Genomic DNA, 24,992 nt, shown 5'->3' with positions numbered 1-24,992 from the left:
TTCTGAAAGAAAACATAGGTAAAATCAGAAAAAAAAAGTTAGTGACCCAAGATTAACTCATTTTCAAAAACAAATATGTTCTTCAAGATATCTAATTATGTCCAAGGATTATTTTTAACAATAAAAAGTAAACAACCATTTTTTCACCTGAAAGATATCACTGAGTGTAACTAATTATTGTAATAAAGAACTGGGAACAGCCTGTTCCCTCTTATGCCAACACATAGATATTTGGTTGGTAACTCTCACAAGACAGAAACACAGTCATGACTATGACACCTGACTATATTCTGGTGAAATGTGAGTGGCTGAATAATCTTTACAGATTTTTTTCAAAAACTCTAATCATTTCATAATATCTGTACACAATATAATGGAATACATTTTATAAGACATTTTCCCTAACACAACACCCCAGTACCATACCCCAGTAAAAAAAAAAGTGTTGCTTTTATCACAAGTATCTGTCCACAAATATTCTATGTCAGCCATAACCTGTAGAAATATTTTTAAATGTCAATGTGTATGCAAACTTTATCAGGTATTTCTGGTTCTGGCCCATACTAGAAGCATGCATAAACAAGGGGGTAGTCATTCATACTAGTGGGTTTAGAGTTTTGTTTTAAAATAGAAGTCTGGACTAGTTATGTAGTACTAATATCAATGTTTGTGATAAAAACATAATGATCAAATTTATATAATCAAATTGAATTGAGAATTCAAAATCATATAAATACATAATTCTTTAAAATATTAGTCACCCGAAAAAAGAAAACAAAATTGAAGAAGGTGCTCTACAACAATTTGAAACTAGACCGGAAAAAAAACAGCATAAGACCTGAGTTACACTGCATAGGGATCTATGAACATTATGATAGGGAGGCAATGGTACCAACAGGCACACTGGTTCCATCCCCTTTGTGACCAGTTTGTTACAAAGCACATATTTCTCTTCTTGAGGTGATGAAAGTGTTCTAAAATTGATTGTGGCAATGGTTGCACAACTGCAAATACACTAAAAACTACTAAATTGTATACTTTAAATATGTGGATTGTATGGTAGGTGAATTATAGCTCAATAAAGCTGTAAATTAAAAAAAGAACCCATCTGTGAGGCCAAATATGTACAAAAAAACAAAGCCCTGTTTGGCTGTCAATATAGAGGAGTCTCAATTTGATTCACCCTTGAAGGGTTTTCTTACTTCAAAATAAACATGCACACACGTGTGCAATATACATACACATAGGTAAGGGTATTTTAAATACTTTCCTTGCTTTTCAGTAAGACCCCCATTTAAAGGTGACTTATTCAGAATATTTTGCCTTTTTTTCTTTGAGCTATAATGGACATCTTGCCAACATTAATATCTTATCTGATCATTCCTCTGTATTTCTCCAGAATGTTTTCTAACATGACTTATTTAGCTCTCATGCTCTTACATAATGACCTCTGTGAGAGATGGAATAAAAGGAGGTGTTGTCGTTAAAAAACATAAACCCTAGAACTAATTGCTGGATTTCAATGCTAGCTCTTCCCATTATTAGATGTGTAGCCTCGGGGAAACTAACTTCTATGCCTCTGTTTCTCATCTGTAAAATGGTGATAGTAACAGCCCCTACCTCATAGTACTGTTGTCATTTAAATGTGTTAATGCGAACTTCTGGCCAAGATGGAGGCATAGGTGGAAACACTGTACCTCCTCGCACAACCAAATTTAAGGACAACAAAGATTTATAAACAAAAACACAACCAGGACAGAAAATTGAACAGTACCGAAGTCCAATAACAATGAACCATTCATCCAGACCGGTAAGAGGGGCAGAGTCAGCGGCCAGTGGAGAGGGGTCCTGGCAGGAAGAGGTGGTGGTTACCAGAACTGGGTATGGGGAGGAAACAAGCAAACCCAGTGAGACACACAAGGTGGTTGGCTGACCATGAACACACATTCACATACAGATAAACCAGGCAAAAAAAAAAAAAAAACAGCAGTGAGACAGACCACACAACCCAGGGCCCCAGTGACCAGGGTTCCTTCCTGGTCTTTTCCCTTCTGTGCACATGCAGCACTCCATAAACACGTCAGCTATCAAAAGAACATCTATTTCATCATTTGTCTGACATTGGAACCAAAGGAGAACATTGGAACATGAGAGAACAGGAACATTATCTTCTTGTACTTCCAACTCAAAAGGTTAGATGAGCCCTCCAGCACTGAAGCTGCTCTCAACCTATTTAGACTCATCCGTTCACTTATCAAAACTGCTATTGAACTTTTATCATCCCTAAGGTATTATTTGATTTGTTCCTGGAGTAACTATAACAAAAACTTAGGATAATCTTAACAACTCAAAATCTATAGAAGGCATTATTCAAACATTATCTCTCTTCCCAGTGCCTGAACTATTTAAAGTGTTTCAGTATTTCCTCCTTTTTGAACTTGAAGTCTGTAATAGAGATAAATGAGGAAAATGTATGACCTCTTTAGTTTTCAGAACACCAAAAGTCTTCATGTTTAAAAGACAAAATTGTTGGTCCCATATATTTTCCTGCATCTCCCTTTCCATTCAAAATGGACAGGGACCAGAGGAGAGAGGGGAGGGAATTTCAGGGGAAAAGGGGAGGATTCACAGGAACAAGTATAAAGGACACATAGACAAAAAATTTAACAGGGGTGGAAATGGGAGGGAGGTGGGGAGCACTGGGGGGGGTGGGCTGGGATGGGAGTAAAAAACAGAAAACTGTACTTCAACAATAATTAAATTAAAAAATGTTATAAATGGAGATTAAATTTTTAAATCCTATTAAGTTAAATAGTATTATATTTAAATAGGTACTTCTCAATTATATTAAAACTGATATTTTCCTTATACACAATGAATGTCACTTTGAATAATAAGCCAAACATTTACAATAAACTTCCTCATCTGTCAGAAAACTAGTATTACTTCTAAACCATCTACCCACCAGTTAAGAAATACATGTTCAAAAACTAGCACTCCATATAGTCAACAGTACCATGATGACTATATATGGGACCGGGTGGTACTTAAAATATTGGAGGGATCACTTTGTAAAGTACACGATTGTATAACCACTATGTTGTACATCTGAAACTAATATAAAATATTATTGAATGTAAACTATAATTGAAAAATGAAAAAAATTACATTTAAAATAGCATTCCAGCTGGTATTAAGGCAATATAAATAAAGACACATTTTCCCTCACTTCTGGTTCACATGTAAAACTCCTATAATGTGCTCAAGTTTTAACTAGTTAAGCCATAAGTCTACTAATAAAGTCAATAATAAGAATAATTGTATCTATCATATAGCTAGAATTGTACTTAGCACTTTATAAGCATTATTTCATTTAATCCTTAATATCAGATGAGATTGTTTAGAGGAGGCAAACAAGGTTCAGAGAAGTAGAGAGAGTTGCCTAAAATCACATTGCCAACAAGAGGCAAAGAGGAATTTGAATGCGAGACTGTGATTCCAGGGCCCAAGGACTTAGACATTAAATTCTATTGCCTTCCCCTGGCTGGTATAGCTCACTGGATTGGATGCGGGCTTTCAAAGCAAAGGGTCACCTGTGTGATTCCCAGTCAGGGCACATGCCTGTGTTGTGAGCCAGGTCCCAAGTGGGAGCCACTCAGGAGTCAACCATACATTGATGTTTCTCTCTCTCTTTCTCCTTCCCTTCTCATCTCTCTAAAAATAAATAAATAAAATCTTTTAAAAATTCTACTGCTTTCCCACTGAGAAATATTCAACAATGGAACAGAAAATTGTTAAAAGTGTTCTTCAGAAATGTATGGCTATTTCTGTAACATGGGACCAAGAAGCAAAACTCTAGAACTTTCTTATCTCCTTTTACTGAATAGACTGTAAAAGCACTTCACACATACAATGTAAAGACCATTCCTGATATCTAAACGATTCTAGTAAATAATAATTTAAAAGTGTAATTGGATATACTGGTCTCTACCTTGTCATTACTGACTACCCCAAAACTTAAAAACACAAGATTTATGTCACGCTATTCTTTTGAATGTTATTTTCTCTCATTTATTCAGTAAATAAAACAGTTTAAGGGGGGGGAAAGACCATTCCTTAATCAGCCCTCTGTGACCACATCCTTATGACTTTGGGGCAGTAACACAACAATACAACAATCTCAGGCCCTGTGAACTGTGTCTGGGGTAATATGGCAACAATGAAAGCAGGGCATAAATAATAAAAATCAGTTGAAAAATTCTGCATTTCACTTATACACCATTTAACTTCACCCACTTTCTTCAGTTGCCTTTCTCTTCATCTTTCTCATTTGGAGAAAATCAAGTCATTGCTTTGTAACAGGCATTCTTCCAATGTACTGACTGAACCTTTACAAACCATCTCAAACTCCAGAAACCTTTTATCAATCTTAAAGCACATAAACCTTGACAATTTCCCTCTACTATCAAATATTTCAGTGGCCAGCAACTAACAAACAATTTGTATACTGAATGTGTTATAAACAAAAGCATGTTTAAAGTTAGCAAAAGTTAACTTTAGTCAGTGACATAGGCAAATATGCATAGAATGGGGAAAGTCTTGACCCCATCAATTACACTGCTTTAAGTTCATGGTCATTGTGTTCTTTTGTTTTCATTGTTAGTAATTCAGTTCTTTTAAAATATTTTATTATTGTTCTATTACATTTGTACCAATTTCCCCCCTTTGCCCTCCTCCCACCCCACTGTCTGTTCCCACAGTCAATTCCCACCCTGTTGTCCATGTCCATGGGTCACTCATACATGTTTGTTGACTACCCCCTTCCCTCTGCTCCTCTGGTCACTGTCAGTCTGTTCCATGTTTCCATGCCTGTGGTTCTACTTTGTTCATTCGATTCTTCTTATAGGTGAGACCATATGGTATTTGTCAAGCTCTCTTCAGAAGATTATCAGTTCCTTGGTAGGCCCATCAAAATCAGTCTTCACTATTACTCACAAACATTAGAAACTCTGTTAGGACTCAACAAAGTTTAAGATTTAGACCATTACAAGCAACCAGAGTGCTCCCTTGAACTGAGAGAAAGTAGGCACCATGGGGGGGGAAATTAATGTCTATTACCTTTTCTATAGGTCATCATGGGGATTTAATGCTATGAAAATATGTTGGTATTTGACTAAAGGAACACAATCAAGACAGCGCAGTGTGGCTTTGGTGCTTTTCAAAAGGTCACATCAGTTACCACATCTGCCCTTGTAGGCAGAGACTTTTTCTGAACAACTGAGTTTTACCTCAAATCTTCATGTTAAAAATATTGCATTCTAAAGCACAATGTGTACACATACCTTTTTTATCACATCTTGCTTTATTGTGCTTCACAAATAATTGCATTTTTTAACAAAGTCAAGGTTTGTGGCAACTCTTCATCAAGCAAGTCTGTTAGTGCCATTTTTCCAACACCTTAGAGGATGATTAGCATTTTTTAGAAATAAAGTACTATTTTAAGATTTTATTTATTTATTTTCAGAGAGAGGAGAAGGGAAAAAGAAAGAAAGGGAGAGAAACATCAATGTGTAGTTGCCTCTCACAGGCCCCCATTTGGGGACCTGGCCTGCAAACCAGACATGTGCACTGACTGGAAGTTGAACTGGTGACCTTTCAGTTTGTAGGCTGGTGCTCAATCCACTGAGCCACAGACAGAAATAAAATATTTTTAAATTAAGATATGTACATTGTTTTTTAGACATAATGCATACTTAATAGATTATAATATGGTGTAAATGTAACTTTTATATGTACTGGGAAAGCAAAAAATTAGTGTGATTCACTTTATTGCAATATTTGTTTTATTGTGGTGGTCTGGAACTGAACCTAGAATATTTCTGAGGTATGTCTATATCTGAATTTGTGTAAAATTATTAAATATTTTAAATTAGCTACCAGTAAATATTCTCCTAAATCCTTGTGTAAGAGAGATGCTTCCAGAAAACACAAGTTGTTTTATGTTACAGCTCCTGGGGTACACTATCATGTCACCACTCTGTGCACCAAGTACACACAGTGTGCTCCAGTTTGAGGAAAGAACACTGGACAGAGATTCTATTTGTTTAACCTTGTGCAATGCCTGAAATACAATAGGCACTTAATAAATATTTATTGATTGTATTGGCAGAAGAGTTTCAAAGATTAGTTTTCAACTGAAAGAACATTTCAAAAAAACCTTTGAAACATATCATTATGCCCAAAGCCACAAAAGAAAAAGGACAAAGAAAATATACCAATTATTATTTATAAATATTGATAAGGGAAAATAGAAACCATATTTTGCTTAGTTGAGTTGGAAAAGAAAGGCTGGCAGAATGTCATATAGGAATATTGCAGGAGGTGGAGGGGTACAGTAATTAAAAAACAATTCCATATAGTGGAGGCTAAAACGAGTTTTCCATTGTTTCCTGTGGTTTCCTGTATACTTTTTTAATATTCATGATTTCAAGCTTAAAGTGGAAAATAAAGAATTGTAATGGGCACCCATATCCCAGTGTAACCATGCATGATGCTGGAACTACTTAAGGCCAGGAACCATGCCTCATTTTTTAAAATGTCTATACACATGAGGAGTTTAGTAAATATTAAGCAACCACAAAGATTAAGTATCTAATCATATTAAATAAATTTTAACTTAATATTCCAAACCCACCCCCAAAAAAAACTCAACCTAAAAAAAAATTCCCTTTTTTTTTAGTTATATGTAACTCAGTTACTTGTTAATTTTTTTAATCTTCACTGGAGGACATGATTATTGATTTTAGTGAAAAGGGAAGTGAGGGGGAGAGAGGGAGAGAAAAATTGATGTGAGAGAGAAACATCCATTGGTTGCCCCTCGCATGTGCCCCAACTGGGGATCAAACCCACAAATCAGTCATGTGCCCTGACTGGGAAACAACCCAGCAACCTTTCACATTGTGGGACAATGCCCAACCAACTGAGCAACACCAACCAAGGCTTAAAAAGCACTTATTGGTTTAACAGAAGAAAAACAAAAAGAAATACTTTCAATAGTACTAAATGAAAGAGTATTGGAAGAACTTGGATCTTTTTTCATGTCAATCACATGACCTAGCCATATCTGTTATCCTATGATAAAATGCTCGTACAGCCAGCACTCTAATCAGAGTTGTTACATGAATAAATCAACATGTATTTACATGATAACCAATATAAGCAAGGTATTAGGAAGGATAAAATAGTCTACTTAGCTCCCTAATCACCACCAACAGCATCTACTTAATTTGTACAAGACCCTGGTGCCAGCTGTGTTTCTAAATTCAGAAATGTCTGACTTTTAGATAGGCAGTAACCTGCATGTACTACAATTATGTAATGCCACAGCAGGGTCTGAAGTGCTGCCCCACACACTTGCTACTAATTCTATAGCAAAACCAAATAAAGATTAATATTAAGCAGAATAAAGACTATAAATACCCTCATGTCAGCTTGAGTCAGATATTGTCACTACCCAAGTTTTGGCTCCTAACTTACTAAATAAAAATTTCATAGGTTTCCAGAGTTTGTGAAATTAAAAAATTGCAAACAACAAATTCTAGACCCAACTCAATCCTTCCTTTAAGTACCCTAAGAGGTAAGTTCTATTATTCCTATGATACATATGAAAAATATGAAATACAGAGAGATTAACTAGTTAACCCAGTATCTGGCTAGTCTCCTAGCCAGAACTGAATTCCAGGAAGTCTAGCTACATAATTGTTCTCTTAACAACCATGCTCTATGACTTTTCTCAGAAATGCTTGAGAACACCAAACATGTGAAAACTAAAATGGTATTAAACAATTTAAGGATCTAAAACAATAATAAGAGGCATAATACAAAACATCATTTATCCACTATTATTGAAGAACGGTTTATAGAGGGCATACCACATGCCCGATACTCGGGATACAAGTATGAAAAAAACAGACAATGTCCAGGTTGTCTTCATGGAGCCAGAGATCACTGGGGAGATGGAAAGGCATCAAATAAACATACAACAGGTCCTCATATAATGTCATTTCATTCAACATCATTTCATGATAATATTGATGAGATGCTGAAGGAACTTAATTACTGTTTATATCAATTGGCTGATGGCAAAAATGGTTTGGTCATATGTCATTTTGCTTGAAGTGCAGAACCTATAGACAATGTTAAGTGAGGACTTCCTGTAGTTATGATACTCATGACAATTGTGTGACTCCTGTTTGCATTCAGAGATAAGTCAGTAAGGGATGGTGTAACAGAACATGGAATTTGAACTGTTCCTTGACTAGTATTAGGATTTGCAATGACAGAAAGGAAACAGAAATGCTTTGCAAATGTTTGATGGTATGGCATCTATTCAACAAGCAGTTACTGTGCACCATTCTATACCAAGAATAATGCTAACACAAAAGTCCCAAACTGGGGGAAATCCATTTAAATTAACAGAGAATTTGTGTAAGAGAATAACAAGGACATGTTGAACAGTAGACCTGAGTTAAATCATGCATAATCCTCAAGTGCTAAATTAAGGAGTTAGAATTAGACCCTGCAGAAGTCAATGAAGGTTACTTTGCAGGTTATTACCTCACAATATTAGGATTTACCCCTACAGAATATCAATGACTGTTTGCATACCTATTTGGGGCCAACTGGACCTCAAAGCTGGAAGGCTTTCAAAAAAAAGGCTCTGAGCAACAAAATAAGTGCCAAGTCTAAATTCACCTAAGCATCAAGGAATATAACAACCTTAATCTCTCAAAGAATAAAAATATGGCAAATTGAAAACATTGAGAAGGAAAAGCTAAAGGAAAATGACAAATGCTTCTTAAAATCCCAAAGGCCATTTCTAAAACCTAGGTCATTCCTTCATATGCAAATAAAACTTTCAACCTTCTATAAGAAACATATTTCTGTGACAAAATAACACATTCTTTAACAAATAAATGATTAAGTTGAACAACAATCTGATTTTTAATCAAGTTGGTGAAAACTTACCTCAGGGCACAAATGACAATATGACAATGGAAGTAAACTGCTCTATAACATACTGCACTTAGAGTCCCTGTTCCCCTATCCTCTTATCTAAACAGAATAGAGGATTACATATATATTTAGTATACATATCAAATGAAGTTTTCCATTCTAGGGTCTTAACTTAAACAATTGAGTAGGTCGATATTCTACTTATCGTCTACAAAACAAATTTTTTCACTAATTTTTTTCAGCCAGTGACCTACCACAGAAAAGTAGTTAATGAAGACTATCCAATGGTCAAACTGCATTATCTATTATCTGACACCTTTTAGGCTCTCTAACACCTTTAACCACTATCCCCACCCCACCCAGTTCACTAGGCTCCAACCATACTGGTTTTCTTTCTGTTCCTCAAACACCTCAAGTTTGTCTTTCTGCCTCAAGGCCTTGGCTCTTGCTCTTCTCTGTTCTTCCCAAGATAAGCTCATTCTCTCTTCTCTTTCAGGTCTGTTCAAAGGTTACCTTCACTAAGTGGCCTTTTCTGACCATCAAAGCTAAATAAGGACCTTCCTGGTTGTCCATATCACCTTTTGCTACCCATTTCCATTCTTACTTTGATCTATAAGGATCTTCTCTTGTTTGCTTGTTTATTGTCTTTAGCCTCTGGTGGAATATAACCTCTGTGAGACTCCACAAGAGCAAGGACCATGCCTTGTAAGTTATGTCATTGTGCCTAGTATGGGGTTCTTAGCAAATAGAAGGTGCTCTGAAGATCTTGTAAAATAAATTACTGAACAAATTAACAATATACTTAAAGACTGACTGCTATAAATGTCAGTAACTTGAAAAAGCATATTTTTTCTAATTTTGAGATATTTTCTCTAGGGCTGTTCCTTTTTCCATGCTCTTTCCATTTTCTCAAATCTGATGGTGACTGACAAATTATTGTATAATTTCAAATCAATAAAAAGAGATGGGTTTCAACCACTGGGCTTAAGAAAAAAAATACTTTGAGAAGGTTGTAGTACTTTATTAAACACCAATAAAATTAAACAATTTGAAGATTGGTTAGTCTTATTTCACTATGATAAGTCAAATTACATAAAGAAAAGTAATGTAAAATGCAAAGAAAATTAAAAAGAAGAGAGCCAACTACAGTTACATTTAATAATGTTAGAAATATCCAGTCTGATTATCTCCAGGTGTACAAGGTGGGTTATGAAATACATATTGAGAGATATTAAAAAATTTCAGAGCAAAATGCTTGTAATAAACTCATATTCACCTTTTTCATCACAAATAGGAATAGTCCACATTAGTGGCAATCTTAGCTTAAACTCAGGACCGGTAATCACACAAGAAAAAAAATTACAATGATAAAAACAATTTCTCTTGAAACAGAAAGTTTGTATGTCTTTTTAGAATGGGTCGTCAAGAAAATAACACATTTAGAAGTGTGGCTTTATTAGTAATTCCCTTTCCCTACTATACTCCATTTCTTAAATATAACTAAAGTGAAGGTAGGAATTTACCAAATGAATGGGGGAAACTAAAAATCACCTGCAAACCATCTAACTAAACTGATAATCAATAGTTTTCACTGTTCTTGTAAAAATCACTTCTTCAGAACATCAACTTAAAAGCCTATACAGTCACACCACACTTTTCAATGTGTGCTTATAAAAATTCTGATTAAAAACCTTGAGAAATTGAGGCTCTTATTTATCACTTTTGAAAATGTATCATTTGATGTTGCAGCAGAAACTACATTCGTTATCTCAGTGCCAAAAGAAGTGCTACAAAAACAGTAAAATTTGGTGTTATCTTCATTCGCAACTTGGTTCTTCTGAGATTACTGCCAATTAGAGCTCACTGTGTGAATGGCAACACCTAGTCACATATCAAGCAAACAATTGTATCACTGTTGAGTATAAGAATATTAAAAAGAGCTTGCAGTTAAGGGAGTTAATATTCTTAAATGTAAAACAATGTCATCGCTGCTTAACTATTGCATTTTGTCAGTTTTCAAACTTGAGCACTAGATATAGCCATTTCCCAAAACAACTGCAAACATCAGCATGTGCTAGTAGTTCACTATCTGTGCCTCCAATTCAGCTCCTCTATTCAGTTTTCTTCACACACCAATTAGAGCATGGAAGTGAGTAAATGAACCTCAGTGTGGGAGCCAACAGGGCAACTGCATAGGAGAGCAGGTGATATTGCTGAGAGAAAAACTGGTGCTGTGTGAAGTCAACTTAAACAAATTAATCTCCAATCCACAGAAAAGTAGTCTCTTTTTTAAACACATGGTTTTTAAATGCTGCTTCTTGGGGGGGTATACAAATATGAAACTGTGGCTTCTTTAAAAAATAAAAAGGCAGGTGCCCTCTCCACAGAGAATTTTAAATCCCTCAGTCTCTCAGTTCCCATACAATGTGCTTAGTAACCAGACTATGGTAACTTGAGTAACTTTATCCCACACCACTGGAGTCCTCTGTCCACATTAAAATCATGAACATCCCACTTTGCGGATGGAGAAAAGAAGCCACGCATCAAAGGTATCTCTTGCCTTCTCTCTGACCTGCTCCGCAGCAAAGGAAGAATCAGATTTAGGACCAAGTGCTACGATTATATACAAACATACATACCTTTTGAGTGGCTATGGTTCTTCGACTGTTTGAAACCTAGAAAGAAACTTAGAAGTTCCTTAGCTACATTTACTGGAGAACCATTCCCATTACTTTCAGTAAACCTAGGCTGTTACATCATAAGCTTCCAAGAAAATCATCAGTCAACTTATTAAACCAAAGAAGCCAAGACTTGCAGAGATGAAGACACTCAGAGTACAGTTATCAGGTTGGAGGAAAAGGAGAGTGCTCCTGACTTGGGAGGCAGCAGCGAAACCTCCCAAGTTAGAAGACTGAAATGAAGGGATGGGTTGGAAGGCACAAAGCAGAAACTGTTACAAGGCAAGAGATAGTGGGGCGGAGGCGGACAGAGGGACTCCAGATTGCCAGGGCAACGAGAGAGAAGCCTGGAGGTGAAGGTCTTAGAGAGATAACAAAGAAGCAAAGGAAAACTGGCTTTGGGGGTCCTAAAAAGAACCCAGGCGTCTGGCGATGCAAGCGAGTCCAGGAAGTAGAGATGAGAAGGTGGAGGGATGAGGGCGCGCACCGGCAAGCGAGAAAAAAGTGGGGCGTGCAAAGAGCGAAGCTGGGTCCCTGTCCGTCTGCCCCTGGTGCAGATTGCAACTCCCTACTGCTCACCGCCTCGAGGCGCCGTATCCCAGGCGCGGTTAGGCGGCCCACGAAGTCCCTGCGCTACTTCAAGACCCTGCCTCACCTTGTTTGCCGCGTCCCAGCGTCCCGCCGCCTGTCCACCAGCTGCCGCGCTCCAAGGGCCAAAGAGCGAGTCTTGCGGAGAAGCCGGAGCTCCCTCCAGCTGTGAGGCACCGGCCCCCCGCACCTCCGCACCCACTGTTCTCCCTGGTTAGTTCACCCGGCGCTCACTCAGTGGGAGAGCACGGACCCTAACCCGAACACCGTCCCAGTTATTTTCAAAAGTCCCCGTTCCAGGCTTCCCCGAAATACGAGCTGAAGTGCTGCGCTGCAGCGGCAGCTCCTCTGCCTGACCTCACCCGGGGTGTGGGGACAGCAGAGGGGCGGGAGCCGGGTTAAGGAGGGGAGAGGGGAGAGGGGGAGGCGGAGGAGGGGGAGGGTGCGCGGGCGGGAGAAACATGGCGGCCGGTGGCTCTGGCGGCGCCTGCGCGGGAGGCGAGGGACCTGGGGCTAGGACCGTGCGCAGGGTTCGAGTCAAACACCTCCGCAGTTTTATGTGTGGTGAGGGTGGTCCCGCAGCGAGGGTGCCTGTCAAGTGGCCCTTACGCCTCCAGAACCCCGGCGCTCGCGTATGGAGCACACATAGCTTCTAGTGCCCAGGAGGCTGGAGAGGTGAAACTGTCAAGTGCCCAGTAATAGCAGTCCCGCTTTAAACACTCCAAGAGCATGCTCCCCTGTGCCTCCTGCCAGCTGTTGTCTCGAACCCTCATATTCACGGAGGGCCTGGGTACAGAGTGTGCTTCACCTCCGTGGGGCACGCACCTCAAAATAAGCCTGCCCCAGACTTTCATGTAATTGTTTATCACTCTTAAAATGCAATGAGCGCTACACTTCTCCCTTCCTTGCAGAAGAGTGTTAACAAAGAGGAAGAGTAACAACAAATACTGTAGTTTAACATTTTGCTGAGCATTTACTATGAGCCAAGCACTGAACTATTAACTAAGAGATTTGCCCCAAGGTCCACATTATTATCTTCATCTCCATTTTACAAGTGATGAGACTGAGGCATTAAGGTAAAAACAAGTTGTCCAAGGTTACACTATGAGTAAGGGGCAGAGCAAGACCTAGGATCACAAGCAGGGTAATTTTAGCGACCGAACTTTTTTTTAATTTTTTAAATATATTTTATTAATTATGCCATTACAGTTGTTCTATTTTCCCCCTTCATTCCCCTCCACCCTGCACACCCCTCCCCATCATTCCCCCCTTTAGTTTATGACCACGTGTCTCAAGTTCTTTAGATTCTATATTTCCCATACTATTCCTGCCCTCCCCTATCTATTTTCTACCTACCATCTATGCTACTTATTTTCTGTACCTTCTCCCCCCTTCTCCTTCTCCCACTCAAATTCAAGAAGTTCATCATCACCAAGCCCTTATTATATGAAATGTTAAAGGGACTTACCTAAGAAAAAGAAGATAAAAAAGATGAACAGTGAAAGGACAGCAAACTCACAGTTATGAAGAACCACACCTAAAGCAAAAGCAAACTAAGAGGACAGCTAGATCAGGAGCAGAACCATAGAAATGAAGATCACATGGAGGGTTAGCGACCAAACTCTTAACTGCAGTACTCTACCGCATCCAAACCGGCGGGCCTGCTACTCTAAGTCAGAAATCTTTACTTTATCCTCCTGGTTTTGTCTGTCTAGTCCCCAACGAAAATTCCAGTCACACCTGATTTTCACCTTGCAGGTCTTCTCTTCCTTCTTTAGGTTCTTGACTGATACGGGCTGGGGCCACCTTCTTACACTTATTCTACTTCTTACACCTCTTCCTTTGCCTATTCTACTTATAATTCCAGATTAGAAAAATAAATGGGAACTTGCTTTTAGCAACCAGTTTACTCAATGTTTGCTTTCCTTTTCTTTAATTTTTTAATGAAGTGATGGAGTGAATGTAGGGACTATAGTTCTTCATGTTTCCTAGTATTTCTCCCATTGCCTACCATTAAACTGATAAGGAATTTGAGATCTCAACACTGCAGACTTGGTATTTCAAATTGAATACACTGAAATTCTAGTTGGGGGTTTTTGGTGATGTTGAAAATAATCAGCTACTCAAAAACTTGCCAGAACTAAAGATCTGTCCACATCATTAGGTTTTTATCAAACTATTGACAAGATAAGAAAGAACTCCAAATGCATGTGATATTTGCATTACCTTTACCTGTTAGTGTGTTCCACACAATTTACCTTTGTTAACAGTAATGTATTCATTGGTGTCTCTACCATGCTTATTCAGTAATTATTGTATACTTACATTACAGTAGTCTCTTCCTTATTCGGAGGAAATATGGGGATATGGTTCAAATCTCCCAGCAGATGGATGCCTGAAACCATATAGTACTGAATCCTATACAGACTATGATTTTTCCTATATATACATACTTATGACAAAGTTTAATTTACAAAGTACTCATAGTAAGAAATTAACAACAATTAATAATAGAATAAGTGTAACAATTTACTGTAATAAAAGTTATGTGGGTGTTGTCTCTCTCTCTCTCCAATAATTTTTATACTTTTCAGTCTAAACCTATTCCTGAATCTGTGTAACCATCCCTTACTTGCAGTAAATGGCTTGGTGTCATTAGTTTCAAGAGATTCCTTTGTGGAAGTCTCCCTGGAGGCTCAGTGCTTTCCAGTGCAACACGCTATCATCAGTGGGAACACATTTTCTGTTCATGTCTTCCACCCACAAATGTAATGCCTTTTCCAGCTTAACTAGGCACTTACCATACACTATGGCCCAAACTTTTGCAGTTTGAGGTGCAACAGCAAAACTAATACATGTCTTTTTTTCTTCTTCACAATTTCATGGATAAAAGATTCATTCTTACCTTAGATCTTAGCAACCTCAGCATACAATTTTTCCTTATTAAGTCAAAAACTTTAAGGTTTTCACTTAAAGGAAACACTTTATGGCTTCTCTTTAGCATATTTGAATTGCCAGCATCACTACACTTGCACTTTGGGGCCATTATTAAGTAAAATAGGGGTTACTTGAATACAAGCATTGCAATACCACAACAGTCAATCTGATAACACAGACAGCTAAGTGACTGGCATGCAGGTAGTACATACAGCATGGAGACACTAGGCTAACAGGTGATTCACATCCCAGGCAGGATGAATACATAGGGTGGGAGGTTTCATCAGGCTATGAGAAATGGCATGCAATTTAAAACTTATAAATTTTTTATTTCTGCAATTTTCCATGTAATGTTTTGGGACCATGGTTTTCCATGGATAATGGAAATCTCAGAAAGCAAAATCATATATGGGGGCACTACTATACACACAAAATGTCTATTAAGCGAAAGAAACAAAAAAATGTCTATTAGGTGGAAAATAGTTGTTACAGATGTTTTTAATCTCATTAAAGATATATGTTTAAAGCAAACAATTTCAGCATGTATGAAAACCCTGACACATAGGTTAAAAATAAGCAAGTACTAACCAACTTGATATACCTCCAAGCCATTGCTTCATTTCTGCCATTAAAAGATTCAAGTGGGGTTGATTTACAGAAATGACAGGAAAATGGAATAATCAGGTATGATCCCTGCAGAGCTTCTTCACGCAATGAGAAAACCCATCAGAATACATAGCAAAGAGGGGGGCAATCATATCGGGTTGGCCAAAAAGTTTGTTCAATCTTCCTATAAGATGGCTGTAGTAGCACTTATTGTCTTTAACTTCATTCAAAACAATTTTGTTAGATTGCATTGTGACAGCTTGCATTTAAAAAACATCAAAATTGTTGAATTTTGTGTATCCATTTTAATATTGAAGATGGAGGAATATAAGCAACATTTTGGCATATTATGCTTTCTTATTTAAAAAATGCTGAAAACACAACTAAAATGCACAAAAAGATTTGTGCAGTGTATGGAGAAGGTGCTACAGCTGATCAAAGTGTCAAAAGTGGTTTGCAAAGTTTCACACTGGAGATTTCTTGCTGGACAATGCTCCACAGTCAAGTGGACCAGTTAAAGTTGACAGTGATCAAATCGAGACATTGAGAACAATCAACGTTATACCACACAGTAGATAGCCAACACACTCAAAATATCCAAATCAAGCATTGAAAATCATTTGCACCAGCTTGGTTATGTTAACTGCTTTAATGTTTGGGTTCCATATAAGTTAAGCGGGGAAAAAACCGTTCTTGACAGTATTTCTGCATGTGATTCTCTACTTAAACATAAGGAAACATTTCATTTTTAAAACAAATTGTGATGGGCAATAAAAAGTGGATACTTTATAATAATTTGAAATGGAAGAGATCATGAGGCAAGCTACATGAACCACCACCAACCACACCAAAGGCCTGTCTTCATCCAAAGAAGGTGATATCATGTCTGTGGTGGGATTAGAAGGGAGTCCTCTATTATGAGCTCCTTCCAGAAAACCAAACGATTAAGTCCAACAAGTACTGCTCCTAATCAGACCAACTAAAAGCAGCACTCAACTAAAAGCATCCAGAATTAGTTAACAGAAAATGCATAATCTTCCATCAGGATAATGCAAGACTGCATGTTTCTTTGATGACCAGGCAAAAACTGTTACAGCTTGGCTGGGAAGTTCTGATTTATCCTCCATATTCACCAGGTTTTGCACCTTCAGATTTCCATTTATTTAGATCTTTATAGAGTTCTCTTAATGGAAAAAATTCAGTTCCCTGGAAGACTGCAAAAGGCACCTGAAAGAGTTCTTTGCTCAGAAAGATAAAAAGTTTTGGGAAGCTGGAATTATGAAGTTGCCTGAAAGATGGAAGAAGGTAGTGGAACAAAACAATGAATACATTTTTAAATAAAATTGTCGGTGAAAGTGAAAAATGTGCCTTTTATTTTTACTTTAAAACTGAATGAACTTTTCTGCCAACCCAGGTAGAAATAAAATACTTGAAATACATTTATTCAGTAGGAATGAGTTGCTGTTTGGGTTAGGATGCTTTAGATAGTTAATCTAGTGAGCAAAACACTCTTACTTGAAGTCAGAAGACACTTCCGTGTTGTGTGACATTAAGTTAGCCCCCTCACATTAGTGTTTTCCTAAATTTAGAGTGGGGACAATAATGATATTGGGCTGACCTGCCTCACAGTATTTTTCTGGGTTTCAAATTAAAAAGGCACGTGAAAGTAACTTGTAAGCTTGTAAAGCACACATACAAACATTATGCAATGTTTTTGTTAATAATATACTGGCCACTAGAAGCTAGAAAAGCAATCATGAAAGATTTTATATGTTAACCTATACCCAAAAATGTCAAAAACTAGAAAAAGCATTTGGAATAGGACAATAAAAATGTGAACAGTGAGAAGATATAACAGAGATCCAGGGAATTTTAAAAAATGTCAAAACAAAATAGTAGTGGTGAAACGAATACAGAAAAGGATGATGGCTATTATGGGCTAACTTTTGTCCCCACCTTCAAAATTCATAAATTGAAATTTTAAACCACAGAACCTCAGGATACAACCTTGTTTGGAGTTAAATTCTTTTAAGAGGTAATTCAATTACAACGCAGTCTTAAGGTTGGGTCCTAATCCAATATGACTATTGTACTTATAACAAGAAGAGATTAGTATACATCCATCCATGCACACAGAGGAAAGACTATGTGAGGATACAACAAGGTGGTCATCTGCAAGCCAAGAAAAGTCCTCAGAAGAAACCACACCTGCTGATATCTTGATCTTGGACACATAGCCTCTAGAGAACTGTGAGAAAATATCTGTTGTTTGTTGTTTAAATAATTCAGTCTGTGGTACTTTGTTATGACAGCTCTAATATACTAAAATAATGGCAAACATTTAAACCTCAGCTTTAGTAGCCTCTGTATTAGTTACTGTTAATTGCTGCATAACAAATTGCCATAAATTTGGTGGCTGGTCTAAAACCACACACTTTTCTTATCTCAGTGTCAGCGGGCAATGAGTCCAGGCATGGCTAAGCTGGGTACACTTGCTCAGGGCCTCACAAGTCTGTAATCAAGGGATCGGCCAGGCTGCATTCACATGTGGAGCTCAGAGTTCTCATCAAGCTCATTAAGGTTATCTGAATGCAGTTCCTTACAGTTGTTGGATTGGCTCCAGAGACCGACCCCTTCCATAGGCAGTTTATAACATGGCTGTTCGCTTCGCAAATGTCAGTAGGACTCTATCTTCCTGAAGACACTTTAATTAAATCTTCAAAATCTCTTCACCTTTGTCTTATAATGCAACCTAATCATTGGAGTGATCTTCCAGCATATTCACAGGTCTCAACTGCATTTAAAAGGAGGCAAATATTCAGGGCATGTACACCAGAGGGCAAGAATCTAGGAGGCCATATTAGAATTCTACCTACCATGCCCTGTAACAGTTTAACAGCACCAGTTTAATTATATATTTATAGAAATTCACCAAGACAGAGACCACAGAGGCAGATGTGGACACACACATACACACACAGAACCAAACCCTGGCCAATACCTATGCCACCAAGAAGCATTTGCAAGCCTGCTATGTAACAAATAAATGTGAAACTGAAGAATTTCAATTGCATTTGTTCTGATTAAAGAAGAAATTTAAGCGCGGGCCTTTGAACCAAACAATCGAGGTTTGATTCCCAGTCAGGGCACATACCTGGGTTGCAGGCAGGTTCCCTGCAGGCCAGTTCCCAGCAGGTGACGCACAAAAGGCAACCATACATTGATGTTTCTCTCCCTCTTTCCTTCCCTTCCCCTCTAAAGATAAACAAATAAAATCTTTAAAAAAAATTTTAAAGAAGAAATTTAAAAGTATTAGGACACCATTTTGCCTCTCTACACAATTTGCATTTCTTAGAAATACTTGTCTAGTACATTATCAAATGGAACCAGTTTTTATGGAGAGCCCACAGGGTGTCTGCTTAGCTGATTATTCCATAGAGTGGAATAAGGAACAGAATAAGGAAAAGATTTCAAAAACTACTCTAAACTAGTATCCATAGTGTGTGTGTGTGTGTGTGTGTGTGTGTGTGTGTGTGGTGAGGGTGTTTCAATACAGAAATAAATAAATACACACTTACTAAGTGAAGAGAAACCAACATGTTTCTCCCATCCCCTTTTTCAGAAAAGCAATTCTAGAATAAGTGGGCTGTTAATCAGGCTTCAATGAGAGCTCAAGATCAAGCTCGAAAAGCCAGAGAGAGGAAAGGCTTTAACAGGGTTGTCCAACCTTTTGGTTTCTCTTGGCCACACTGGAAGAAGAAGAGTTGTCTTGAGCGATATGTTAAATACACTAACAAAAACAAAAAAATATCATAATGTTTTAAGTACATTTACGATTTTGTGTTGAACCACATTCATAGCCATACTGGGCCACATGCAGCCTGAAGGCCATGAGTTAGACATGCCTGAAGGATCTGTACAGATTTTCTAACATCAAGAATAATCCCAGGAATAAACTACACTAATTTTATTTTGTTTGGGGGTCATTGAGAAGATTCTGTCCCTGCCCTCTTCTGTCAAAACTTTTCAGAGCTGACTTTTTAACATAGTTCCTATGTACTTAATATTTACAGGAGCTCAAATTTGGATGGTTAGCAATCAAAAATTGCCTATGCACTCTGGAAGCACAGGGTTATAAAAATTAATATGATGAGCTCCCTTCTCTACTTAGATACTCTAGCCCATGTCCCCACTCCACAGAGAACTATGAACCCACAGAAACCCTCACTACCTAGAGGGCACTCAATTTCTGTGCCTCAAGTGACTTCTTTCTCTGTGTCTTCAACAACACACAAATCTTCTTTTTAACTTGCCCCTTCTTAGCCCTCCAACTATAAGTCTCTCTCCTTCATTCTTTCATTCCGACAAAGAGATCATCGTGGGTCAAGGCCTTAAAGTGTGAAAGCACTGAAAAGTGAAAGGAGGCCAGGGAGTACCAAGAAAGGAGAGAAGATTTTGATGAACTTGGAGATACTGACAAAGGCTAGGTCCTGTAGGAACTTATAGGCCATGGTAAATCATTTAGAATTTAAATGCAAGGGATGCCACTGTTGGGTTTCAAGCACAAGAGTGAGAAGAGGTAATTAGGAAGATCTATACAAGATGGAAAGATGTCATTTAGTAAGGGGAAAAATTAGAGCAACCAGGTTTTGAAGGAGTTTTTGTTTTGGGGGGAGGGGATTACATGTCCATTTTAAATCTGTTACAATTGAGACATATTTAAGGGGAGAAATCAAGCAGGCAGGAATGTATACATCAAAGGCTCAGAATAGATTCTCTGCAACTGAGAGTCCTCACTGGCAGGCTTCTACAAGAAATGGTGCATAACTGTTGTCTGTCTCCCCACCAACATGACACAACATGATACACATAACAATCTGGATGAATTTAAAATATTTTTTCTTAGTGAAAGTTGACACACAAAGGGTATATATTATATAATTCCACATAAAAAATTCTGAAAAATGAAAATTAATCTATAGTGATAGAAAGCAGATCACTGATTGCCTGAGAATGACAGAAAATAGGATGTGAGAAGTAAGAATAACAAAGAAGTAAAAGAAAACATTTAGTGATGATGGGCATATTTATCATCACTTTTGTGGTAATGGTTTTACAAGTATATGTGAATGTCGATATTTGTCCAATTGTACACTTTTAAATGTGTGCACTTCACTGTATATTATTTAGATCTCTACAAATCTGTTAAAAATCATGTGCATTGACAAACCATAATGTTGCTATTTTATTCCCTTTCTGTGGAAAGGAATACAAAAACAGGGAAACAGTCAAGGCTCAGGAATAAATCAAAGTCAGAGAGTAAAGTGTTCTCAGGACTATTTCATTCCCTTTGTTTGTTTGGGTTCTGGAAATGGGGTGATATCTGTTTTAATTGCTTAGAGGTTTTTAAATTGTTGCTGTTGCTTATTTTATTTTTTTCTCTTTAACTTTTGACACCTTCCCCCATTTCTCCCACCCCCTAAGTTAGGCAAACACCTATCTGTTCTCTGTATATATGAGATTATTTTTCGTTGTTGTGTTTTGTTTTATCTTAAGATTTTATATATAAAACCATAAAACAGTGTTTGTGTTGCTCTGTGTGACTTATTTCACTTAGCATAATGCACTTAAGGTCCATCCATGTTGTTGCAAATGGCAAGATTTCATTCTTTCTATGGCCAAGTAATATTCAATTGCATATATTACAATTATAATTATATAGATATAATTATATACATTATTTTGCTACTAGTTCTAGCATTTTGATGAAGTCTTTACAGTTTTCTATGTATATTATGTCATCTACAAATAGTAACAGTTTTATACCTTCCTTTCCATTTTGAATGCATTTTACTTATATTTCTTACCTAATTGCATTGGCTAGGACTCCAATACTATGTTAAATAAAAGTGTCAAGAGTGAGTATCCTTGTTTTTTTTGTAATTATTTTATTTTTGTTCAAGTACATTTGTCTTATTCCTGATCTTAGAGACTTCTAACATTTCACCATTCAGATCTTAACTGTGGGTTTCTCATATAGAGCTTTTATTATGTTGGAGTACATTCTTCCTATACACACTTTGTTAAAAGGTTTTTTTTTATCACAAGTGAATGTTAAATTTTGTCAAATGCTTTTCTGCATCTATTAAGATGATCATGTGGTTTTTATCCTTCATTTCGTTCACGTGATGTAGCACATTGACTGATTTGTGGATGTTGAACCATTCTTTGTTTTTTCTTTTTAATCATTTTTTATTGTTGTTGGAATACAATTGTCTCCCTTCTCCCACCACTACTTCCCCTACCCCATTCACCCCCATGTCCCACCCTCAATCCTACCCTACTTTGGCTTTGTCCATGGGACCTTTATACATGTTCCTTGCTGACCCAGAAATTTTAAAAAACTTTTAAATGAGATATCATTGTAGGATGTTTTGCTTTTGAACCTTTTGAAACTATTCAATATGGATAAATTGAATTAAAGAAAAAAGTACAGTAGGCCCTGGCTGGTGTAGCTCAGTGGATTGAGCACATGCCTACAAACCAGAGGACTGCAGTTTGATTCTCAGTCAGGGCACATGCCTGGGTTGCAGGCCAGTTCCCAGCAGGGGACACACAAAGGCAACCATACATTGATATTTCTCTCCCTCTCTCCTTCCCTTCCCCTCTACAGATAAATAAATTAAAAAGAAAAAAAGTACAGTAGTTGTATGAATGAGATTGATTTATGTGTCTCTTCCCTAGAAATGGCCACTTAACTAATACAGATTAGGAATGGTATTTATGTCTAGTAACTGTATTTGGTTAGATATGTATACAGATTTAACTAATATTAATAAATTGGGGATTATTTTTTTAAAAACTATTATTGATGTTGTAAATCTATCATTTTAAACTGCCTTAAGCACCTTTGAAACCAACTGAACCATTTTACAAAGTACCATTTGCAGTAGTTTAGGTATGGTAATGCACATATTTTTATATACCTTTAAACATATTAAAATGGGATTCTACTTATATAACAACTTCAGTTTCTCATTTCTGCATAATAAAATACCCCCAGATTCATGGGGATATTTTAATATACCTCACTGTCTAAGCACTTTTTCAAGCCTCTGCTTGTGACATGTTTGCTCATGTCCTGTTGTCCAAAGCAAGTCACAGAGTCAATGTAGGAGGCCAAGCTCAGAGTCAGTGTGTAAGAAGACTACAGGAGAGCAATGGGTTCAGGGAGATATGACTCATTGAGGGGGGTGGTGGTGATGGGGCATTACTATAACAGTAATTGTTATAATTTCTAAAAATTTATTGTTTTCTCAAAGCATTGATATTAAGCAAAATTGACTCATGACCTGGCAATTCTGTAAACAACTAAAAACTAATGATGGATTATAGCTATTGTTGTACTCTGATTTAAGGTTTTAGCACTACTTAATATTATTTAGAATACTAAGACTAATCATATTACTGCATTCCATCTAATTTTCCTTACATCTTAGCTTGTTTTTGCAATTAGAATAATATAAAAATTCCTTGACACAGCCCACAAGCCCTAAATAATTTTGTTTTTATCTATGTTTTCATAACATTATACCCTACAGCTCAGCTCATAATTTACTATCCTTCAGCCATAACGACTATTTTCTATTCCTTTAATGTGTCAAATTTATTCCCAACTCAGGGCTTTTCACTTGCCGTTGTCTCCCTGGAATGATTTTCCTCAGATGATAGCTTGGATGACTTCCTCTCATCGTTCAGGGCTCAAGGAAAATTTTACTTCTTAAGAACATTCTTTCCTGACCACGTCTTCAAAGTACCTCTTCCCATCCCAGGGCACTCACTGTTCCATTTCTTTGCTAGTTTTATAAAACACTTCTCACTACCTAGAATTATCTTATCGAATTGTTTACTTGATTATTATTTTACTTCCCCACTTGTAAATAAGCTCTTAAAGGCATAACTTTGTCTAGTCTGCACTATATAGAACACTTAGTAGGTACTCAATAAGTAAATAAGAATGTTGGTAGAGTCATGGTGCAACTTAAATTGAAAAAAAATTGATAGGTATTCTTTTCAACTCTATTTTACCCAATTTATCGTTAAAAATATTATTCCAGCTTTATTTAGCTATAACTGACATATAACATTGTGCACATTTAAGGTATACAATGAGATTCCATATATACCCAAGTATCTTTTTTAATTAAAAGTTTTTATTGTATTTTTTCCATTATCATACCCAAGTATCTTGATTAAAATATGTATAATTTTCCCCCAGTTCTACTGAGAAGGCCAGAGAAAGGCAGAGGGGAGATCACCCCTGGATGAGAACAGCATACCAATGTTTTCATCAAAATGATATACTATAGACTCTGGAACCATCATGTCCAGGATCAGAGTCCAGCTCTGCTTCTGAGTACCTGTGAATCCTTAGGGAAGTTATCTAAATTCCTGTGCTTCAGATTGTGAAATAAGGACACTTCAGGCATTTATGTCAAAGGATTGTTGTGATTAAATGATCACAAATGATTAAATGAGATAATGTTTGTAAAGGACTGTTTGCACAGCACCTGTTGCATCCTAGCACTCAAAAAATATTAGCTAACATTATTAAGAGTAAACAGGGAGATAGCAGTGGACATCAGACTGAAACAATGGCAAGTAAAGATTGGTGAGTAGGTTAGGGGAGAAGTGAGATGGGAGGCTTGGCAGCAGTCTGTACATTTCTGACACATCTGTGGCTACACTACTAATTAGCACATTATTGGAGCTGGGCAAGACAGACGTGGCTTTTTAAAGGAGCAGCTTCTGGCTATAATATTTTATAACTTAAGGAAATGATCATTAAAAAAACAATTTTACCAGAAATACCAGGAAATTTAAAATTTAACACTAAATTCAATTTTCTGTATCTTGAATATCTGAATGTGGGATTTATACCCAATCTTTGTGTTTATGTGGTTAATGTATATAGAGCTTGAGTCAATAAGAAATGCATAGTTTAAAATCATTCATGTTAGTTCTGCATGGTTGCTCAGTTGGCTGGAACATGGTCCCATACACCAAAAGGTGGTGAGTTTCATTCCTAATCAAGGCACAGATTTGATCCCTGGTCGGAGCACATATAGGAGGCAACTGATCAATGTTTCTCACATTAATCTACCTCTC

The 24,992-nt window shown here is 37.1% G+C and overlaps 1 protein-coding gene across 6 annotated transcripts in view; it reads right to left on the bottom strand.

The window, feature by feature from the left end:
* KLHL13 (kelch like family member 13) overlaps window positions 1-12,664 on the bottom strand; it is a 263,980-nt gene extending 251,316 nt beyond the window's left edge. For all 6 annotated transcript variants that reach the window (XM_037146000.2, XM_053657447.1, XM_053657445.1 and 3 more), the window contains exon 1: window positions 12,349-12,664. The gene's annotated coding sequence lies outside the window, so the exon portion shown is untranslated. The remainder of the gene's footprint in view (window positions 1-12,348) is intronic.
* Window positions 12,665-24,992: the final 12,328 nt, after the last annotated feature.

The sequence above is a fragment of the Artibeus jamaicensis genome, unplaced genomic scaffold (assembly GCF_021234435.1).
Source record: "Artibeus jamaicensis isolate MK-2021 breed Jamaican fruit bat unplaced genomic scaffold, CSHL_Jam_final scaffold_378, whole genome shotgun sequence".
Classification (NCBI taxonomy): domain Eukaryota; kingdom Metazoa; phylum Chordata; class Mammalia; order Chiroptera; family Phyllostomidae; genus Artibeus; species Artibeus jamaicensis.
The sequence above is the reverse complement of the archived record's forward strand: the minus strand, read 5'-3'. Positions and strand labels throughout refer to the sequence as shown.